Source organism: Podarcis vaucheri, assembly GCF_965113315.1.
Source record: "Podarcis vaucheri genome assembly, chromosome: 10".
In the NCBI taxonomy this organism is placed as follows: domain Eukaryota; kingdom Metazoa; phylum Chordata; class Lepidosauria; order Squamata; family Lacertidae; genus Podarcis; species Podarcis vaucheri.
Window position 1 is genome coordinate 13,901,317 of NC_138748.1, and position 21,314 is coordinate 13,922,630.

At 41.7% G+C, this 21,314-nt stretch overlaps 1 long non-coding RNA gene across 1 annotated transcript; it reads left to right on the plus strand.

Moving 5' to 3' along the window:
- The first annotated feature begins 5,161 nt into the window (after positions 1-5,161).
- LOC309541762 lies at positions 5,162-16,431 on the plus strand. Its single transcript, XR_014223903.1, has 2 exons — positions 5,162-6,063; positions 16,084-16,431. It is a non-coding gene; the product is annotated as an uncharacterized lncRNA (long non-coding RNA).
- The last annotated feature ends 4,883 nt before the right edge of the window (positions 16,432-21,314 follow it).

Consider the following 21,314-nt stretch of genomic DNA (forward strand, 5'->3'; position numbering starts at 1 on the left):
CTGGCCACATGACCCGAAGCTGTACGCCGGCTATCTTGGCCAATAAAGCGAGATGAGCACTGCAACCCCAGAGTTGGTCACGACTGGACCTAATGGTCAGGGGTCCCTTTACCTTTACCTTCCTAGATGTATAGATGGACTCCAGCTCCCATCAGCTCCTGCCAGCATGGCCAATGCTAAGGGGTGGTGGGATTTGCGATCCTAGAGGGTTACAGGTTTAATCCTTGTCTTAGAGTCTCTGGAGGGGAAGCCGAACTCTTATGACTGACAACACCAGCAGCACACACAAACAACATTTTAGCAAGGTATCCACAAAAGGTAACCCACAAAACAGTAATTTTCTAGGCACACAACCAAAAAATACAGACTAGTCCTGGTAAACAGAAAGTTGGCACATGTGCAATCTAATTGTGTACATATATGAAAGTAATCCAAGAAACAAGACCATTTTTTGCTATATTAGATCTATTAACTTTAATGATATAATTATAATCATAATCACTGTTAATTTCATATCTATAATTATGTGGGTGATTAACATAATTGATGGCATTGTGTGGATTGTTTGGAATATTACCACTTCTCTTTGCCCTAGTTTTGGGAAAAGTTAACTCCAGCGTACAAAACCTAGCAGGAGAGCTCTCTCAGTTTCTTATTCCTCACATCATGCTTCCTTTTATTGCATTAATATGCTATGTAAAATGGCAACATTCAGAGGCGCTGCCTTGGGCCAAAGATTGGGGGAACCAGCGGCAAGCAGCACACCTGTGACGTCAAGTGCATGTCGGGGTTGTGCATCGAGTGCCTGTGACATGACACATGTGTGATACCGTTACTCTTAATAAAAGTCTTCCTTACATTCAGTTTACCACATGTCCCCATTTCCCCAGGACAGTCCCCAAATTTACAAATCAGTCCCCTGACAAATTCCATCTATTTAGTAGGAAGTTCAAAAGTGCCCCCGGATTCATTGAAAAAAATCTGGTAACCTTACCTTACATTGTTGTTTCACCTAACTGGTAGCAATGGCACTTAAACAAGCCTTCCTTCTCACTGGGCAGCGTGGACTGATCGGAATGCCATTGTGCAGAGTGTCATCACATTTCATCTCATTTGATAGAGACTAGCAAAATGCAGAGCAATGGGCAGCAGCTGGTGGTGAGGTGCTGTTGCTCATTTGACCAGTATCGGGCCGGATCACAGTGGCATACTGGAACTGAGAGAAAGACGGCTGTGGTGGCCTGGTCAGTATGGTGCAGACCCACCAATCTCACCACTTCTACTCCCTTTCCGCTCTCCCTCCAAGTATACCTGAAGAAGCGCCTCCACCCCCACCGTTCTGCCTGGACACTGAGGTCCAGCTCCGAGGGCCTTCTGGTAGTTCCCTCACTGTGAGAAGTGAGATTACAGGGAACCTGGCAGAGGACTTTCTCCATAGTGGCGCCCACACTGTGGAATGCCCTCCCATCAGATGTCAAAGAAATAAACAACTATCTGACTTTTAGAAGACATCTGAAGGTAACCCTTCATATTACATTCTGTTGGGAGCCTCCCAGAGTGGCTGGGGAACACCCCGCCAGATAGGCGTGGTATAAATAATTTATTATTATTATTATTATTCATCCCAGTTTGATGCAGTGACTCAGCCAAATGACACAGCACAGCAGCCCACCATGCCATTCACTGTGGGATATCCCCCTTTACACTCATTTTTTATCTAAGCTCTAAATTCTTAAAGGTGTGGGTATCACAATGTAAACAAGTAAAGTATGTAAACAATAGTAATCTCTGCCTGTTTTTATCCAACCAATGAAAGCAAGCGAGCACTGAGTAGGTTTTACAGCACTTCGAGAAGATGCTTTTGAGCCCAAGCTTTGACAAACTGTCAGGGAGCGAATGATTTTCTTTCTACTCTCATTGTACAAACTTATTACACAGTCAGAATCATCAAGAGAGCATTCCCAGACAGTCTTCAAAAGTGTGACACTGTGTTGCAGACACCTCTGCCTCTTGTTATTTTTGAAATAGCAATATGCTAGAATTTGGAAGTATCCCTCCCCCTTGCTATGTTCTTTTCCTCTCACTGCTGTTTATCATTTGGATTTCATTCCGTCTGACAGCCGAGTGTCCTCATCTACCATTTCATTTAATGATTACTGCATATATTCACTCTGGTTTTCTCTACTTTAGACAAGTAAACCTTTTGCATGCAAGTACCAACAAGAGCTTACCGCAGTTATGGTTCATGTGGCTGCTGTAATAATTAAAGGGGTCTTGTCCATTTCTTAAACCTTTTGCAGCACACACAAAGGAATCAGTTCATGTAGTGGTTAGAGAGTTTGACTACAGCTGTGGAGACCTAGGATCCAACCCTGTGTAGCTCACTGGATGATCTTGCACCAGTCACTATCTCCTGGGGCTTGTCCACACCTCTGCCTCACCATTTTCCCCATGGAAGACCAGTGGTTTACCACATAGTTGAACCAAATGGCTTCCTCTTTGTTCTGATTGAGTGGTCAAGAGCATGTTTTCCAGGGGAAAGCTGCAGGGCAAATCAGAATCTGTGCCTAGAAAACACGAGACAAGTGGGAAACTGCTTGAACCCATGATTTCTAGGCATGGAAAGAGTGGAAGTGTGGAAGTCTAACTTACTACACAGAGGACAGTGTGAGGAGGATAGAACAATATACTTTGCTCTGAGCTCTTTGGATAAAAAAAGTATGGCAAAGTAAACTGATATGCTGCCCTCTAGATGTTCCTGGACTTCAATTCCCACCAGCGCCATCCAGTAGGGTCAATGGTCAGGAATGATGGGAGCTGTAGTTCATCAACACTGGGAAAGCACCATGTTGGCTACTACTGAGGTATGGAATAAAAATAGACTAGCTAAATAAAAGTAGACACTCCCTTGATTCTAACTGGTTTGGAGTTGGACCAACAGTTAGGTGCAGCTGAATATAATGGATATTTCACCACTACAAAGTACGGACAACCATATGTGGTGTTGGGGAAAACTTCACTGCCTTCTAATAACCCTGAAGGGCAAACCCAGGCACAGTGAGGTGGGTGGCTACCATCCAGCAGCACCAGCCAGATGTTTCCAATGGCTTCTGCCTGGCAATTTCATCCCTTACTTCAGCCTACCAACTTCCACTGGCTTACACCCAAGAGTATCTACCAGTTCATTCATTTTCCTTATGCTGGAAGGGCAAACTCCACCACCCACTGAATGCATAATTCCCAAGCCCGCTGCATCTGGAGGATGACATATGTCAACTTCTGAATGCATCCAGAATACTTTACCAAACAACACTATATTGGCCACCATGGATGTGGAATCTCTATATACCAACGTCCCACACAATGACGGTTTACAAGGCATAAGAAACACCATTTCAGACAAAACCAGAGCAGATTTTGCTACCAGACTCTGCCACTTTGTCCTCACCCACAATCACTTTAAATTTGGTGATGACTTGTTCCTCCAAATTAGTGGCACAGCAATGGGTACCCGTATGGCCCCGCAGTACGCCAACATCTTCATGGCAGACTTAGAACAACGTTTCCTAAATTCCTATCCACTCAAATCTCTTTTGTACCTACGTGACATCGGCAATACTTTTTATTATTTGGACACATGGTCAACAGACCCTGGACACTTTCCACCAGGCATTCAATGATTTTCACCCCACCATTAACCTAACAATGAATCAATCTACACAAGATATACATTTTTTGGCGTACAGCTTCCGGGTCATGTGGCCAGCATGACTAAGCTGCTTCTGGCGAACCAGAGCAGTGCACGGAAACACCATTTACCTTCCCGCCGGAGCGGTACCTATTTATCTACTTGCACTTTGACGTGCTTTCGAACTGCTGGGTTGGCAGGAGCAGGGACCGAGCAACGGGAGCTCACCCCATTGTGGGGATTCAAACCACTGACCTTCTGATTGGCAAACCTTAGGCTCTGTGGTTAAACCCACAACGCCACCCGCGTCCCTAAATGCCAAAGGATAAATGGGCATAAATATGACATCAGGAATTATAAAACAGAGAAACCAATAGGAGAACACTTTAATCTTGCAGGACATTCTATACAAGATCTTAAAGTAGCTGTCTTACTGCAAAAGAATTTTAGAAATACACTTGAAAGAGAAGTTGCTGAATTACAACTCATTACCAAACTAAAAACTATGGAGAGACCTTGTCTGAATAGAGATATTGGATTCATGTCCCATTATACATACTGAAGCTAATTTTGGTCATCTATCCTTTTAAAAATCCCTTGCCCTTCCCTGTGGAACCAACTGCCATAACAGCCATCAACAGTTATAAGGTTGAAGTGAAGATACTCTGTTTCAGAGTATCTGATGAAATGTGTATTACACACGAAAGTTCATACCTTGAAAGCTTATATTTAGTTAATCTTAAAGGTACCACTGGAATTATTAAAAAATATTTTTTTCATCTTTCATCTTGTTATTTATTATGAATGCATCCAGACAGATACCATTTGCCTTGACCACATTCAAAACCTCCCATTCACACACAGACACCGACCAAATACTTACTAGCTGCTCTTGATTCATTCATATACAAGACCCAACTTCAGTCCACAAATATCCACACAGCTTCTCTCAGTAGGCTTTCAAACATGAATTTCAACCAGCTTATGTTTACCAACATCAACTTTGTGGCATCCTCTGGCACCCAAATGCAAACCCTACAAATTCTACTCACCAACATCAGCCGGCTTCCTTCAGGTCTACTGCCCAAAATCCATCAACTTCTAACCATGGATGTCAGCCACCTTCAATCCTCAATCCCAGTCAGTAAGTGGACTTGTCTTCTCCTTGCTCCACAGCATCCCACTGCTGGATGATCATCTCCTTCCATCTGTCAGTTCACCTCCATGTGAGAGGAGACCTCCCTATGCTGAATGCCACAACAGTTGCCCACTGTGATCTCCTTGGCTTTCCTCTTAGCGCACCTTTACGTCAGTTTACATCATCTTTATTCAGTTGCCATGTGCTTTTGTGATGTCACAAGCAACCCACAGCCAATGGCATCAGCTGAGGAGGCATCATCATCACCACCATCTCCTCAGGCCCCACAATGGTGGGTGCAGCTCAACAGTGATTTTTGTGTGTGTGTTTATTTAAAAGATGCCTAGCATACCCCTAACTTGTATTGATCATAGCTGTCAACGTTTCCCTTTTTTTAAGGGAAATTCCCTTATTCCGAATAGGATTCCTTGCAAGAAAAGGGAAAAGTTGACAGCTATGGTATTGATACAAGGGAACACCACTCCACAATCCAAGGGGGTTGTGCCATTTTTTGGTCCAATGGCTGCGCTCCTTTGTGTCAATGTTCCAGAGCCACACGCCAGTGATGGTGGCCAGAAGCAAAAAGAGAGAGGAGGGACAAATGTGACTCTTACCTTTGTACAGTGAACTTCATTCCAGAGCTTTCTACATCACCACCCTCTCTCATCATCCAGTTAAGCAAGACCACTCACCTTTTCCGGTGGGCGGTATTGCAGCCGGGCAGCTGGGACCCAATAATGATCTGTCGCAGGGGCAGAGATTGACACCCTCTTTATGTGTCACCCCAGCTACATCACCAACACTGGCCAATCAGCGCTGGTAAAGGGCATGGGAGATTTAACCATGGCGTGGCCAGTCTGCAAGAAGCATAATCACGGTGCAAGAAGTATAATCAAAGTGCACTAACCAAGCAAAAGCACCTGAGGAAGATGTGGAACATGGCTGGTGAGGCAATTTGCTCGCAAAGAGTTCTGGGGGGCACTTTGGCTAGAGATTCCACATCCCAGTGCTTTTGCCTGGTTGTACACAGAGTAGACCCATGGAATTGTGGGAATCGCGCTTCCAAAATACTATGCAAAGGATTGATGCTGTAGCATAGAATCCTGTGATGTCATATGCCCGAGGCAGTTTGCTTCAGTTATCAACTGATGTGTGAGTTCCAACTGTTAGAGCGGCAAATACATTGCGTTATTCTGCCGTCTGCCTCAGCCAGTCTGTAAATATGAGTCGGCCTCAGGTACAAATTCACGTAAGTATGGTTCAGTAACGTAAGTATTACATGCCTGTCTTGTACATGCAATCCGACAAGAGAGAGTACACCAAGTAATAGTCATATGTTATTTTAAAACTTTAAAACAAAGTGTGTGGCATAGTTGTTGTTGTTTCTCAGAAGGAGTAAGAGAACTATTTTAAAGGGTCAAACGACCCGGGGCAACTTCCACACAACTCTTTAAAGTATAATTGCCGCAGGAAACAAGAGGCTGAGATTAAGGAGGAGGTAGCAGACAGGCAATGTCACCACTCCCTTCCTGCCCAGACTGGTTGTGCGAAGGCAAACAGAACCTGGTGCTAAGGGTAGACTTAGGTTGGTGAGGCAGTGCCCCCTTAGCTAATAACCCTCTTAGCTAATAGACTAGCCTGCACTGTTGTAACTTAACCCATAACTAAGACTAAGCATGTGCATGTGAAACAACCAAGTGTTGATTCTCTATTTATCCCTTTCTCTGTTGTTGCCCTGCACTGAATTTTGGTTGTAAGCTCCTCCCTGGGACAGAGATGTCTCTTCCTGTGCTCTATAAAGAACCAAGCATCTTGATAGTAAGAAATAAACAGCAACAGCCGCTCATTCTCAGTGCTGGTCTGATTCTGTTTGCTGAGAACTATCCAGAAAGAGAAGATGCTTCCTTGTGAGACATTACTGAAAAAGTTAATATGATTAATTACTGGAGGAAAACCCAATAACGTCTGATATGACAGAATGCTGGCTAATTAGCAAAATGGGAAAAGCCTACATATAAAGTTAGATCTAGTAAATATGACTTCTTAAAAAAAGACTTCTTAAGAAGAAGGAGGGAAGGCAGATGGCGCAAGCTAATAGAATATTTAACATTGGGCAAGATCCCATGAGTGCCTTTGCTGTGCCATATATACAGCACCACTGAAGGACTTCGTGAAACTCTCTAGGAAAGGGTAATTTTAAGATGGTGACAGCCTAAAACTGGAGGGTGGAGAGAGAGAGAGCGAACTATGCCTCTGTGGTAGAAAGGCTGCCAAAACACATCATTTTCAGAGCAAAATTGTGAAGTTCTATGGGAATTGTCATGACAACATCTGGCTGGCTTCTTAGCAATATCAATGTGTGGCAGCAAATAGCAAGCCTGAGCTCTCAAAAAGCAATTGTGACAAGATCTACAATGATTTGCCCATTGGTACACTATAGACACGTTATGAACAGTTAGCATGCTGCACATTCAGAAAAGAATTTGCTCCAGAATATATATTTTTTCAAGTTTCTTAGAAGAGATCTTTTAAAAAACCCACTATAACTCTATAAAGCTTTTTTTTTTTTAAAAAAAAGCAAAACTAAACCCATCCTGTCCAGTATGCTTAAGATAAGCAGAGTTTACCCATCTAAATGAAAAAAACAAATTCCTAATTGTCAAATTGCAGTTGTTGGTAGTGAAAAGACAGCCTGAAGGGGCTATAATGTATCTTGCAACTCAGACCCCCTGGGCTGCCTGATATTTGAAGAACTTGTAGATTCCAGTGATATGCCAAGCGGAAAACAAACCTCAGTTTATTCCCTGTGAGAATCTTCTATTTGACTGGAATAAAGCTTTCTGGTTACAGTTCCTATTTAATGTATGGAGGGCACAAGGAGAAGGGGACGACAGAGGATGAGATGGTTGGATAGTGTTCTCGAAGCTACCAGCATGAGTTTGACCAAACTGCGGGAGGCCGTGGAAGACAGGAGTGCCTGGCGTGCTCTAGTCCATGGGGTCACGAAGAGTCGGACACGACTAAACAACTACATATTCCACCTTGCAACATTATCAAAACATCATTATAAAATATAAAGTAATAAATGCATATCAGTTAAAAACAATAGTTAAGATACAATAAAACATCGTTAGAGCCAGTATTAAAATACCAATTACCGTGATCGTCTAGTTGTCAACATTGTCTGCACCTAGTTTTCAATGGCCTGTCTGAATAGGAAGGTCTTGCCTCATCAGGGGTTCCATCATCATCTTGTCTTAGCCAGTGGTTAGGAACTGAAAAAAAATAAATATTTTCATATATTTTTATTTATTTATAAAGAATGCTGGATGTCTTTTCACACCGGATATGTGACTAAGACTACAAGTCCCAGAATTCCTATTGGGACATCAGTAGTGTCATTTCTTCCATAAATAAGGTAAAGGTAAATGGACCCCTGACCATTAAGTCCAGTCGCAGACGACTCTGGGGTTGCAGCGCTCATCTCGCTTTACAGGCCGAGGGAGCGGGCATTTGTCCGCAAACAGCTTCTGGGTCATGTGGCCAGCATGACCAAGCTGCTTCTGGAGAACCAGAGCAGCACACGGAAACGCCATTTTCCTTCCACCGGAGTGGTACCTATTTATCTACTTGCACATTGATGTGCTTTCAAACTGCTAGGTTGACAGGAGCAGGGACCGAGCAATGGGAGCTCACCCCGCCGCAGGGATTTGAACCGCCGACATTCTGACTGGCAAGCCCTAGGCTCTGTGGTTTAGACTACAGCGCCACCCGCGTCCCCCTTCTACCATAAATAAAAGGCCCTATAAAAAGAAGCTGTGCTGGGGCAATTGCAGACATTGATATTGTGTAGCTTGGAGCAACTGGATGCATTAAAAAAAACGACTCTTTTTGGAATGAAGTATTGTTTTCAGAAACTTTACTTGCAGAATTTTCTTCAGAACAGAACATAGATAGCAAAGATACAGCAAATAATTCCTTAGAATATCTTGCGTTGTCCTGCACAGGCTCAGCATCTTAGAAATAAAAGATAATTCCAAACAGACCTATAAGCAATGGTCTCTTTCCTCACAACCACCGTTTTGCCTGGATCTGTATTCACTCACTGGAGAGGGTCATTTACACATCCTTACTCCGCAGAGCCTGAGAACAAAAACTAAGCCACAACGCTTCCAAGATGGTGAATTTGCAATTCAGTACCTGAGTGACCGGATCTAAGGTTAAACACTCATGTGCTAGCTAGCAGAAAACAACAATAGTTAATTATCACCCCATCAAGGAGTTCAGAGACCACTTAGTATACTTCAGTGTAAATTTCCCATTCAATAATACACATTTAGGTATTCTCAATTTCAGTGTCAATTAAACAATTAACAGGGGCTCTGGGAATGCTCACCCCACTTTCCAAGCCACAATGATAAATTACTCACCTTAAGGGCCCAGAAGGGGGGAAGAGGCAGAGATCTGTGCACCATCAAACAATGTGCAAGCCATTGCAGAAAGCTTTTGCAAGGAGGCTTCATCATTGAGAGCACTCAACTAAGCACTCTCAAAAACTCAACCCATTTTTGGGTCTGAATAGCAGATATTTCTGCATAATGTGGGTAACAGATGAAGAACAGAGTCTCTATGGAGGACCTTTAGCTCTCCAGAGGAACTCCAGCCAGGGGTGATGGCCCTGGAACATCCCCAGGGTTCTTCTTCCTTGCCCTATGGCATAAAATAACAGAACCCTTCCCCAATCTTCTGGCTTCAGTTTAAATAAACATAACCTTTCTCAAATATGTCTAAACTGCTTGGACTTTGTCTAGAAGGCTGGAAAAGTCAGCAGAATAATCCAGTCATAATGATACCTGCGAGTGACAAAAACAAGAGGAAACTCTCCCGTCTCCTCATCTAGCCTAGCTATCTGCATGAATTCCCAAAATTTGCATTTAGACAAAAGGACTCTTATTTAACAACTACTCAGGGAGGCAGAAGTGGTACAGAGTTTTCAGACTAGCTATAGTAAGGCTTCAAGGACATTATAGGCATTTAGCTCTTTCGCTGGTTGGAAGAGAACAGCTTGAGGGAAAGGTAATGTGATTTTGAGAGGAAACTTGGCTAGAAGCAGAAAGGTTAAGCACCCTCTACATTCTGCAGCTTTGTGCATTTGGTTTTCATTAAGTGGGGGGAATATATTGGGTCAGAGTTGCATTTTGATGTAAAAAAATGACAGGACTATGGCATCTAATTGTTGTGCAGAAGTTGGAATTTCTGGTGTTTTGCTTGGAATTCTGTAACATTTCCTTTGGGCAAATTCAAAATCCTGTAATAGCACCTTCTCATAATCCAATTACTAACTTTTTTAATTATGTAAAGAAACACAGGGAGCTTCCAAACCAAGCAAACTGATACATACTAACAAACAGATCTCTCACTCACACTCCAACTCCCTCTACAGATTGCTCAGTACAGTGATAACTCGGGTTACAGACGCTTCAGGTTACAGACTCTGCTAAACCAGAAATAGTACCTCGGGTTAAGAACTTTGCTTCAGGTTGAGAACAGAAATCGTGCTCCAGCAGCAGCGCAGCAGGCCCCATTAGCTAAAGTGGTACCTCAGGTTAAGAACAGTTTCAGGTTAAGAACGGACCTCCAGAATGAATTAAGTCCTTAATCCGGGGTACCACTGTATCTGAGTTAGAAATGTATCTCTTTGGTGCTCATAAGAGACTCCAGATGAATTTAGGCCAATTTGTGTCTGTTTGAAAGCCACATAGTAGCCTTAATTATCCTCTTTCAGAATTAACTCTTCACTTGCTAAGGTTTATGGCCAATCGTTTGCTATCACTTCATGTCATCTAAATTTAATGTCATGTTTTCCAATCTTTTAAGAGATGCATTGCCTGAAAGCCTATAAGACGTTTATCCCACATTATATCTAGAACTGAAAACGAGATGGAATTCAAATATCCATTACATCCTGAAACAATTTCATTACCAATGAAGTAAACTCACATCTACCTATAAGCTTATCTTTCGGCTACAAAATGGGAATTTTGATTGATAATAGCTGCTGCATTATGGCAAGAATGGATTCGTTTTTACTTGAACTAAAACAGTGCTCTATTTTTTTAGGATATCTTTAGCACATTTGAAGAGGATGATGAGATTGAAATTGCATGTGGTGATATGGGCAGGGGGGGTATATGAAATTATTCTATATCAGTTGTTTCTTAAGTCTTGAAAAGGTAAAAAATGTGATTTTATCAATGCATTCATAATACTATCATAGTACTTATACTTTGGACTGTATTATGTTCTTATCTCAGATACAAATAATTTTTATATTGTTGTATGTTGCTAGAGAATACAGTGATTGTGTTTCATACAGTTCTTATTCAGAAATGACTTTGGACACCAATTATTTATGATTTGCACCTCTTGTCTCATTTAGTTATACAAGGCTGCACTCCTAACCATAACTTCTCAGATGCAATTCTTACTGAATTTTTATTAGGTTTACTAGTGGAATTAAGACTGCAACCAACAACAAACAAAGGAAGACCTTTTTCTCAAAGAAACAGATTATAGGCCACAGATGGGTGGAGGTTTTCAAATACAGTGGTACCTCGGTTTAAGAACAGTCCTGTTTACGAATGATTTGGTTTACGAACTCCACAAAACCGGAGGTAGTTTCCTGGTTTCAAACTTTACCTCAGTCTAAGAACAGAACCTGAATGGTGAAAGGGCACTGGCAGTAGGAGGCCTCATTAGGGAAAGCGCACCTCGGTTTAAGAATGGTTTCGGTTTAAGAACGGACTTCCGGAACAGATTAAGTTCGTAAACCAAGGTACCACTGTAAATGCCATCAGAAACCCAATGAAGAAACTAGTCTCTTTCACACTTTTCATTCCTCTGTCTTATGCCTACTGTGTGAGAGCTTTCAGTTTGATTGCACAACTGTGGACAAAGCACAGATACCAGTTGAGTTATAGTATTGTGAAGGCTGGTCTTCAGGTGCAACTGAACATTAGCATGGCCTGTCCTGAACTTGTGACTTCTTAAAACAACAACCAGAATCTGCCAAAAATGGCCAGAAGCCAGCTCAAATACAAATTTAAAGGGAAGGAAGTTGAGGTCATGTCAACCCACCTTTAAGATACGTAAAATATCACATTTAATGTCAAGTATTTCATTATGAAGATGTCATGCCAGCCATATAACTGCAGAATACAACAAGTTTAGGAGCGTAGTCCTAATAGCAGTTGGGTGATGTCTTGTAAGTCTCCTTCTGGCAACTCCTACAGCAAAGCTGGTGCCAAATGTAATATTTTGGTTTATTTTGGAGCATATTAGTGAGACTGGGGGGAGGTGTGTGTCTTGTCATCTGGGTAGGACCTCCATACACACTGCCCAGGTCAATTCTGGGAACTCAGCAAAAATATATGTGGGAGGCAGCAGTTACAAGCTATAAGCTCAGCCTGGAGTGTAAGTGCTATGGGTTGCCTTTGTTGGTGGGAGAGAATATCAGTTCTCAGCTACAAATACTTACATATAGACAGAAATGCTCCCTGGTCAGTGGTACAGTGGTACCTCGATTCTTGAACAAAATCAATTACGGAAGCCCATTTGGCTTCCGAAACTTTAGAAAACTGAGGCGCAGCTTCCCATTGGTTGCAAGAGCTTCTTGCACTCAGGGGAAGCCGTGTCACACATTTGGGTTCCAAAAAATGTTTGGAAACGGAAGCATTTACTTCCGGGTTTTCAGCATTCAAGAACTGAAACAACGGAGGCATTCGGGAACTGAGGTTCCACCGTAACAGGATCATTCTGAGACTGAGTTTGTGTTCTGTGGCTGTAACCAGTGGGTGGAGGCATTCACCATTCTAATCAACACTCGCTAGTAATCATTTTGATACTATTGTCTCTGGAGGTTCTGTGCTGGTCCCATCAAGGATTATTTTGGCAACGTGAAAGCACTCTTTGTACTAGAAGTTCAAGGGTATTGCAAAACATAATGCCTAATTAAAAGCCAGCCTTTCATCTTCCATCTTGGAGCCAGTTTGTCCATTTCCTCAGCTTCTTCTTTCATACCCCTTTGTGTTCCTATCATCATCATTATTATAATCAGGTTTCATTACCAACATATGCTATAACAAACTAATTCATGGCATAAACAGTAAAAAGAAAAGAAAAACCATGTTGCACATTAACCTTAATGACACTGGGTCTATAGGATTATCAGCTGATAGTATTAGATAGATGCAGTGCCAAGTTCACATCAGTGCAAAGACAACAGGATAACATTATTTTAATGGAATTTTAATTGATGCTTAATTGTGTAATGAAATTGTGCATGGCAACCGATGGAAGCATTATCCTCCCTTTAAAGTTGATTCAAGTGCATGTGCTAAATTGAATTTCCAATGTCCCACTGCTGTCGTTGATCAGAAAAGTCACAAAGGCTGCCTGAGCGCAGGTAAAATTGTACGGCATGAACATTTTTCTTCTGGGCTGGTGCTTTAGGATAGCAATGATGAAGAGTTGAATGCATTCTAAGCCACCTGGATTTCACTGTGCAAATATAAAATCTAAGCAACTCCATTTGATATATACTTAACAACAAGCTCCCACCCCAGGCAGCTTAGAAAGATGGCTGTGAAAAATTACAATACTAGTGAACTGGCATTTTGAAAATAATTTACAGGCCACAGACGGAGAAAGAAAATACCAGGAGGAGGCACCTATGGTAAAATGACTGCTGTTTTATAAAGAGGATAAGAAATTGGTGTTAGGATCTTAGGGAAGGTGATATATTTGTAACAAATCAACGATGCCGTTGTAAGGCTGGTTCCACAGCATGCTACACCATCAGTTTCAGCTTCAATGAAAATTTCTAGGCAAGACGGTATCTCCACAATCGGAGGCATCACCCAGGACCACTAAAGTCACCCAACAGGTATAAGTAATACCAGCATATAAACCACCAATCCTAATGCACAGCGATCATATGCAAGAAATTAAGGAGGGGCGTTGTAGATGTTTATAAAAGTAAGCTTTCTGGGCACTAGGAGAAAATATTCTTCTTCAACCAGGCCTTTGGCTGATTAACATTCTACAAACTTTTAAATGTGTCTATGGGGAGAGTGGGTTATTGTTTTGCTGTTTTGATTTACTCAGTGCTTTTTTCTAAAAAAAAAAGTTTAGGGGTACTCTCATTTTCCTACTCATATTGAAATACTGCCCCTCAATGAGGCCAAACTTAGATTCACAAATTGTTTAGGGGTATGCGTCCCCCCAGAAAAAAAGCACAGGTTTTACTTCTTTACTTGATTTTATCCTATATTTTATTCTGTGAACTGCCCTGACATCTTATGATTAAGGGCAGTATATAGATATAATGAATATAATGAATGAATGAATGAATGAATGAACTAGATATAGACCCAGGTTTCCCAAACTTGGGTCTCCAGCTGTTTTTGGACTGCGAATCCCATCATCTCTAGCTAGCAGGATCAGTGGTCAGGGGTGCTGGGAGTTGTAGTCCAAAAACATCTGGAAATCCAAGTTTGGGAAACCCTGATACGGGCTAACATTTCTTGGTAATATATTCAGGAAAAATTAGAAACACTTTTTTCACAGAACCCATCAGTAATGTATGGAATTTTCTACCCTGAAATGTGATAATAGCTACTGGCTTAGGTGGCCTTGAAAGAACAATCTGACAAATTTGTAGATGCTACTGCTACTGGTATCTTTTAATCATAACTGTTAAGTGGCGCCCACTTCTTCAGAAGTTCTATGCTACCGAATACAGGTTTCTGCAGAGCAAAAGCACACACTGTATTTGTGAGTTTCTTGGGGACAACTGGTTGGTCACTGTGGAGACTACTAGGATGAAGGCCCAGGGTGGCACCCAGAACCATCATTATCTACACAATAGTCTTCAACCTGTTCAGGAACTGGGGCACATGGTTTAATCCAAACATATATTTTGGGACCCATTTATTATTTTGTTTGGCTGTATATTTGTATCATGATTGCACTGTTGTTGTAGGCCAACTTAGGTTGGGCTGCAACGAAGTACTGATTCCAGATCCAACAACTGAAAACCAAAGATCTGTACAAGGGTGGTAGACCTGAAGTAGTACACAAGCTCTTTAAATATAGCTTGTGTTATACTTGCATACCAGACCCTCCAATTTTCAGACCCTATTTTCCATGGACAGTCCTAGATTTACAGAAGCAATATCGGTTTCTGATTTGATCTTGGAATGTCCTGCTTTTCCTTAAGACATCCCTATTTTTATTGGAGAAATGTTGGAGGGTATGGAGTTATGCAACCCCCAAGTCATGGAGATAAGTAACTATACAAACTTTTAGAAGAATACGAAGGCAGACATGTATAGTATTATATATTTTGGAAGCCACCCAGAGTGGTTGGGACAACCCAGTCAGATGGGTGGGATATAAATAATAAAATGATTATGATTATTGAATAGGATGTCACTATTTTCATTGGAAAAAATATTGGAGGGCATGGTATACTCTGTTGGTAAACTTGGGTTTGCTGTGTCATGTGTGAAGGAACCCAATATAGTTTTAGATCACACTAGAAATAATAATTTTGTAAAGACTGAAGCATGTCCCACTGACCTCAGTGGGACTTACTCCCATGGAAGTGTGCATGGGAGACTTCTAATATGCTTCTGTTTGTAAAGCAATACATTTTGCTTTATGGCACATAACTGGGTTTGTGGCATTCAGCTGCTGCTATAACGTCTCAGAGGGAGTGCCTAACTGCTCTGCTTTTTGGTACAGGTGTCAAATAGTGATTACAAACGCAGACAAAAAGCTCTACCTGGATTAAGCCTGTGTGTATTCATAACACATTGTTTTGATCCCCAGCGTCAACAAAACGTAGTTATAATGAAAAGTGCTGCTGGTGGCAGCATTACTCCAGATTAAGGTCTGCAAGCCGAGTGGAAACTTTTAATGAGTCATAATTTGCATGTTTATCATAATGTGCACCAGTGGCATTTGCACTTTCAAACTGCCTATGTTTACATCTGATTTTTTTTTCCTCTAGATAACTTAGTTGCTGCTGATGCAAGCTAGAATCTTGAAGTTGCTCTTGAGATCCATAATGGGACATCCGAGATTGGGATCAGAGGTGAAGGAGGCTTCTGTCAATCCATGATGCTCCGCTTAAATCAGGATACTTGGAGGGTATGGAAAGTTAACCTATCATTTTTTCTTCAACTACCCACAGCTCTGAATTCTTAGTCTGGCTTCTGGAAGTATCTCTGTGGCACGGGAGGAAGAGGAGGCTGAAGCTGGTGTTGCGTCTCCCAAAGTTGTGCAAGCTGGCACAACCTTCCGCTAGACTGCTGATCCATTCGGCATCTCCCTGTTGGGATTCTATTCCACCTTTTGCTGCAAACATGGGATTGTTGCGTGTCACATGTCTGTTTACATTCCAGCACAGATTGCTGGCGTAAGCGGAACTTCTACTCTGTATAGCTTTTGTTTTTAGCTATCTCTCCGAGAAGATGGCGAGGAGAGACGACATGTTTCTTTGTCCTGATTTATGTTTAATAAATGTGTAGCTTAGTATGTATCTGCAGCCTTAAGCCTCTTCTGTTGTGCAGTATACACTACCGAATAAAGTGTGCTCAAGTCTGCAAGCTTGAGTTGCTGATGTACGTCAGAGCAAGAGGTCAATGAATCACAGCGGCAAGGCTGAGAGGGAGATGTTCAAGATGGGGCCAGGCCAGCAGGACTTTCAACCCCCCTGATGCCGACACTCCCGTCACTGCTTAGCTCAGTGCAACCTCGCCACACCTATCCATGTGGCATCTCTCAATGCTGCTCAGGATTTGCTTGTTCCACGGTGTCTCCTAATGCTCTCCTGAGACCATCGAGGAGAGGGAGGACAGCAGACAAAGGTAGGAGGGGGATGGAGGGAACGGGGCAAGCAGGTGAGGAAAGGGTTATCGTCAGGAGGGCGGGAGGTGCCCCAAATTGTCCTCCCTAAATGTTGAAGGGGGGTGGGTATGACTTTCACCTTTGGCTTCAAATCTGCTCCAAGTCAGACAGTAAGTAAAAACTGAATTAAGCAACTAGTGAACACACGCACACACACACACACACACACACACACCCCTATGAAATTGTGTTTGTGATGGAACCTCAGCAGATTGGGAGACTTCCTACATTAAACTCTGTGACTGCACTGAATTCGCAGGGAAAACAAATCGATATAATACTCCTTATAATGACTATGCTTTTTTGTGTAAGTCAACAAATCTCCTATTAATTAACCAGTGATTAAAGTCAGCTTGTGAAAATTAATCACAGCCTGGAAAAGCCATTTGTCCATGTGTGCTTCATTACGGCGGTGTTTGCCCTTCAGGCAAGAAAGCAGCAAGTAAATGCCACAGAATGAGCAGATTAAACTGTAGCTACACTGATCTGTTTGCCAGAGATTCCACTTCTTCCCCTCCTAGCTTATGGGTTCTATGAAGTGTGTCTGTTAAGCTTGTGCTATGAACTAAATGAACATTCATTGCCGTTTTGCAAGAACGTGGCAACTTAATCCGCCAAATGCATGCTTTGGGTGTTTAGCAAAAGAATAATAGCACGCATCCAAGTTCAAGTGTGTGACATTGTTGAAACCAGGACATCTGATAAACACAGTCAAATCTTGCAAATTACGACCCAATTTATATAGATCCATTTTGGTACTTTAAAAAAGCACTTTGGTCAAATAATTTACTGGCACATTTCTTTTTTTATTCACACCATTCTGCACTCAGGCTCAATGCAATTTACAGAACATAAGCAAAAATCAAGATTTTATCTTAAAAACTGCAATGTTACAATTATTACTATCCCCCCGAGAATAACACACACACGTCCCATCCAACTTGCATCTTAGGGTGAAGAGAAGCAGCTCATGTGCTCCAAATTCTAGGAAAGAGTCTACTTAAAGTTCTGCAAAACGATTGCTTAAAGCAGGGATCTGCAACCTTTAAGACAAAAAGAGCCACTTGGACCCATTTCCGAAGGAAAAAAAAAACTGGGAACCGCAAAACTCGTCATTATAAAAATACCTTTTTTGTCACTTTTTTATTATTTCTTTGTTTGACCCCTCAGAATTACTCCTCCTCATAGAAATAAATGTTAAATTAACAAGTTAAGGGGTTTTTTTGTGTGTGTTCTTCACTCCCCTTCAAAACAGTGACCAGCGTACATGCCCCCTTTCAATGTAGTGACCAGTGTACATGCCCCTTACAATATAGCGGGCAGGCGGGAAGGTGATGTCGGGACGGTGCGTGACTAACGCACGCACCGCCCCCATGCAACATCACAGCCAGTACAGCGCCCGCCACAGTAGGGAGTGTCAGGGCACACAATGCACCTCCTCCCCTCGCTAGTATCCACCCCGGAGCCGTGGCATAGGTATAAAAGAGCCACATGCGGCTCCGGAGCCGTGGGTTGCAGACCCCTGGTTTAAAGTGCTAAAGTGTTGCTGTACATGTTTATGAAAGCATGATGCCATTTTTCAAGGACTGCACCATTTCAGTGCAGACAGGACAGGAGGTGGCAGCTGCTGTTTTGCAGACACTGCTCACAGGGACTGGAATTATATGTACTCTGTCTATGGTGGGACAAGACTGAAATGAGTTACAGTCATACCTTGGCATACAGATGCTTCAGGTTGCGTTTTCTCGGTTTACAGAGTGCTGAAACCCGGAAGTACCAGAACGGGTTACTTCTGGGTTTTGGATGTTGTGCAAGCACAGAAGCGCTAAATGGTGCTTTGCACATGCACAGAAGCACCAAATCACAACCCATGTGTGCACAGACGCACCACTACGGGTTGCGAACGCTGTGGTTTGCGAATGTGCATCCCACATGGATCGTGTTTGCAACCCGAGCATCCACTGTACTGGAATTTGAGGTGGGTCCAGTCTTATCCGAGAGGCTTCTGAGATCATAGAGTTGTAGAGTTGGAAGAGACCACAAAGATTATCTCATCCAACCCCCTGAAATGCAGGAATCCTTTGCCCAACATGGGGCTCGAACTCATGACTCCTAAACTACAGTAGATGAAGAAAGAAAGAGTGAAATTAGGATTGGAGGATGTCTGCCTTGAGGTGCACATTCCGTTAAAAAACCTGAAGTTTTCCTACTAGGTATTACAAGAGTGGATATACCAAGACCGCAAAAAGACTTATATGAATATGCAACTATTAGCAAAACTTTGGTAAGAAGAAGGTGTCCCAGCTAAAGAAGATTGGCAAGTAAAATTAATGGAGTATGCTGAAATGACAAAATTGATGTTGAAATTAAGAGGAAGAGATGACAATGAATTTAAAGAAGATTGGAAGGACTTTATTGCATAAATACAGAAGCAATGTACACAGGTTAACACATTAGCAGGATTTTAAGAATACTTGTTTTGACCAAACTGCAGGAGGCAGTGGAAGACAGGAGTGCCTGGCGTGCTCTGGTCCATGGGGTTACAAAGAGTCGGACACGACTAAAAGACTAAGCAACAACAAGAAGAATACTTGTAAAGACCTTATGACTGGACAAGAAGTAATTTTAATGATTTTATAATTTAAAATGGACATGTGATATAATGATAAACAAGGGGACCGGGGAAGGGAATAATAATAATAATAATAATAATAATAATAATAATAATAATAATAATAATAATTTATTATTTATACCCCGCCCATCTGGCTGAGTCTCCCCAGCCACTCTGGGTGGCTTCCAATCAAGTGTTAAAAACAATACAGCATTAAATATTAAAAACTTCCCTAAACAGGGCTGCCTTCAGATTTCTTTTAAAAAGAAGATAGCTGCTTATTTCCTTCACATCTGAAGGGAGGGCGTTCCACAGGGCGGAATAGGGGGAAGTCAACTCTATTTTTTCTATGTTTGAATATGTATTTTTATTTTTGGGAAATTAATAAAATAATATTAAAAAGGTGCACATCCCCTGTCCTCAATTTCTAAATTGCTAAATGCCAATTTTCTCCACAGTATTTAGTTGCTAACCACTTCTCTCAAAACCTGAGAAGCAAACCACCCATAAGAAACCATAAGAAAATAACAAAAGAATCCCTTTTTTGTACTCCTGGTCTTTCCATGTCTTTTCTGATTGATGTGCTCTATCTCTGGTGGGTTAGCAGGGTCCCACTCTATCCTCACAACTGTCCGTTCCATCTGTCACCTCTTACAAGTGCATTAAACCTCTAATAGGGTTCCTGTACCTATGGGACCACTTTGGCTCAATAAAATAGCTTTTATTTAATAACAGATCACCGATTATAGATAATTTAATAAAGGAGGTATCCCAAAAGTGCAAAAGGAAGGTGTGCGGAACTTGCGGGGTGTTTTGTAAAGAAGACAGACAGAGATAGATGGATGGGGACAATTGTAGGCAGGCCCTCAGGTCGACTAGAGAATAGGTAAACCAATCACAAAGAGCCACAGGGTACCAGAATGTCAGCCAACAGAGCAAAAGGACTTCTGGATGCCAGAGGTTTTAATCTCGTTTTCTCCACTTGTGAACTTGCTTATTTGTTACTTTCCTCGAATAAGAGAGTATGCTTTCTCGTTGCAGAAAGCTGATCCCTAGTATACACTTATCACTACCAGTAAAAGAGCAAAGCATTGTGTGATTTATTTATTTATTTTTGCAGTACAGTAATACATAAATAAGTGGTAAACCATGTGATTTATTTTTTTAAAAAAAATATTTATTGAAATTTTCCAATCAGACCAAATTATATATTCCAAATTACACAAATTGTCCAATAAACAAACAAATCTCAATGTTATGCCTAATTATAATTTTTATTTTATTTTTAGCTGACTTCCCATGCTTCGAGATCGGAGGGAATCCTAATCATCTCATATTTCTACTGCATTTCAAAATATTACAATGATTCCCTTAATACATTCTGATGTTAATCCTTCATTAATTTCAACAGCCTCTGCGTTCATTCTGCAAGTGAGTTTAAGTCCAAATAAAATGTTTCTGTGTGGATTTTATGTCTTTACTCTTCTTCTTTATAGCTTAAACCATGTGAAATTTAGCATGTCCAGACAGCCTGAAGAATTGTAAGTGCTCCAAGTTCTAATACTACAGAAGAGGAAGGAACACAGCTCGTAGCTTCTTTTGCTTCCTGCTCTGATGCCATAGAGGTGCTGGATGACTAAAGGCCAGGCAACCACGAACCAAGGAAGAACTGGAATTTTAGTGCAGGATTTAACTTCCTTCCCCTGGCCCTGTAAGACAGAGCTATTCTGCCTGGCTTTCGATTTGAACTTAGCCTGATATTTTATTCCCTTTCCTTCCCTCCCCCTTTATATGAAGATTACCCGCTTTGGGATGCCACAGCTAATTCTTCTCTGGACCAAATAGGATTAATTTAGCCAGCTAGCCCTGGTGATCATCTAATGTTTATTGGATGGATTTTC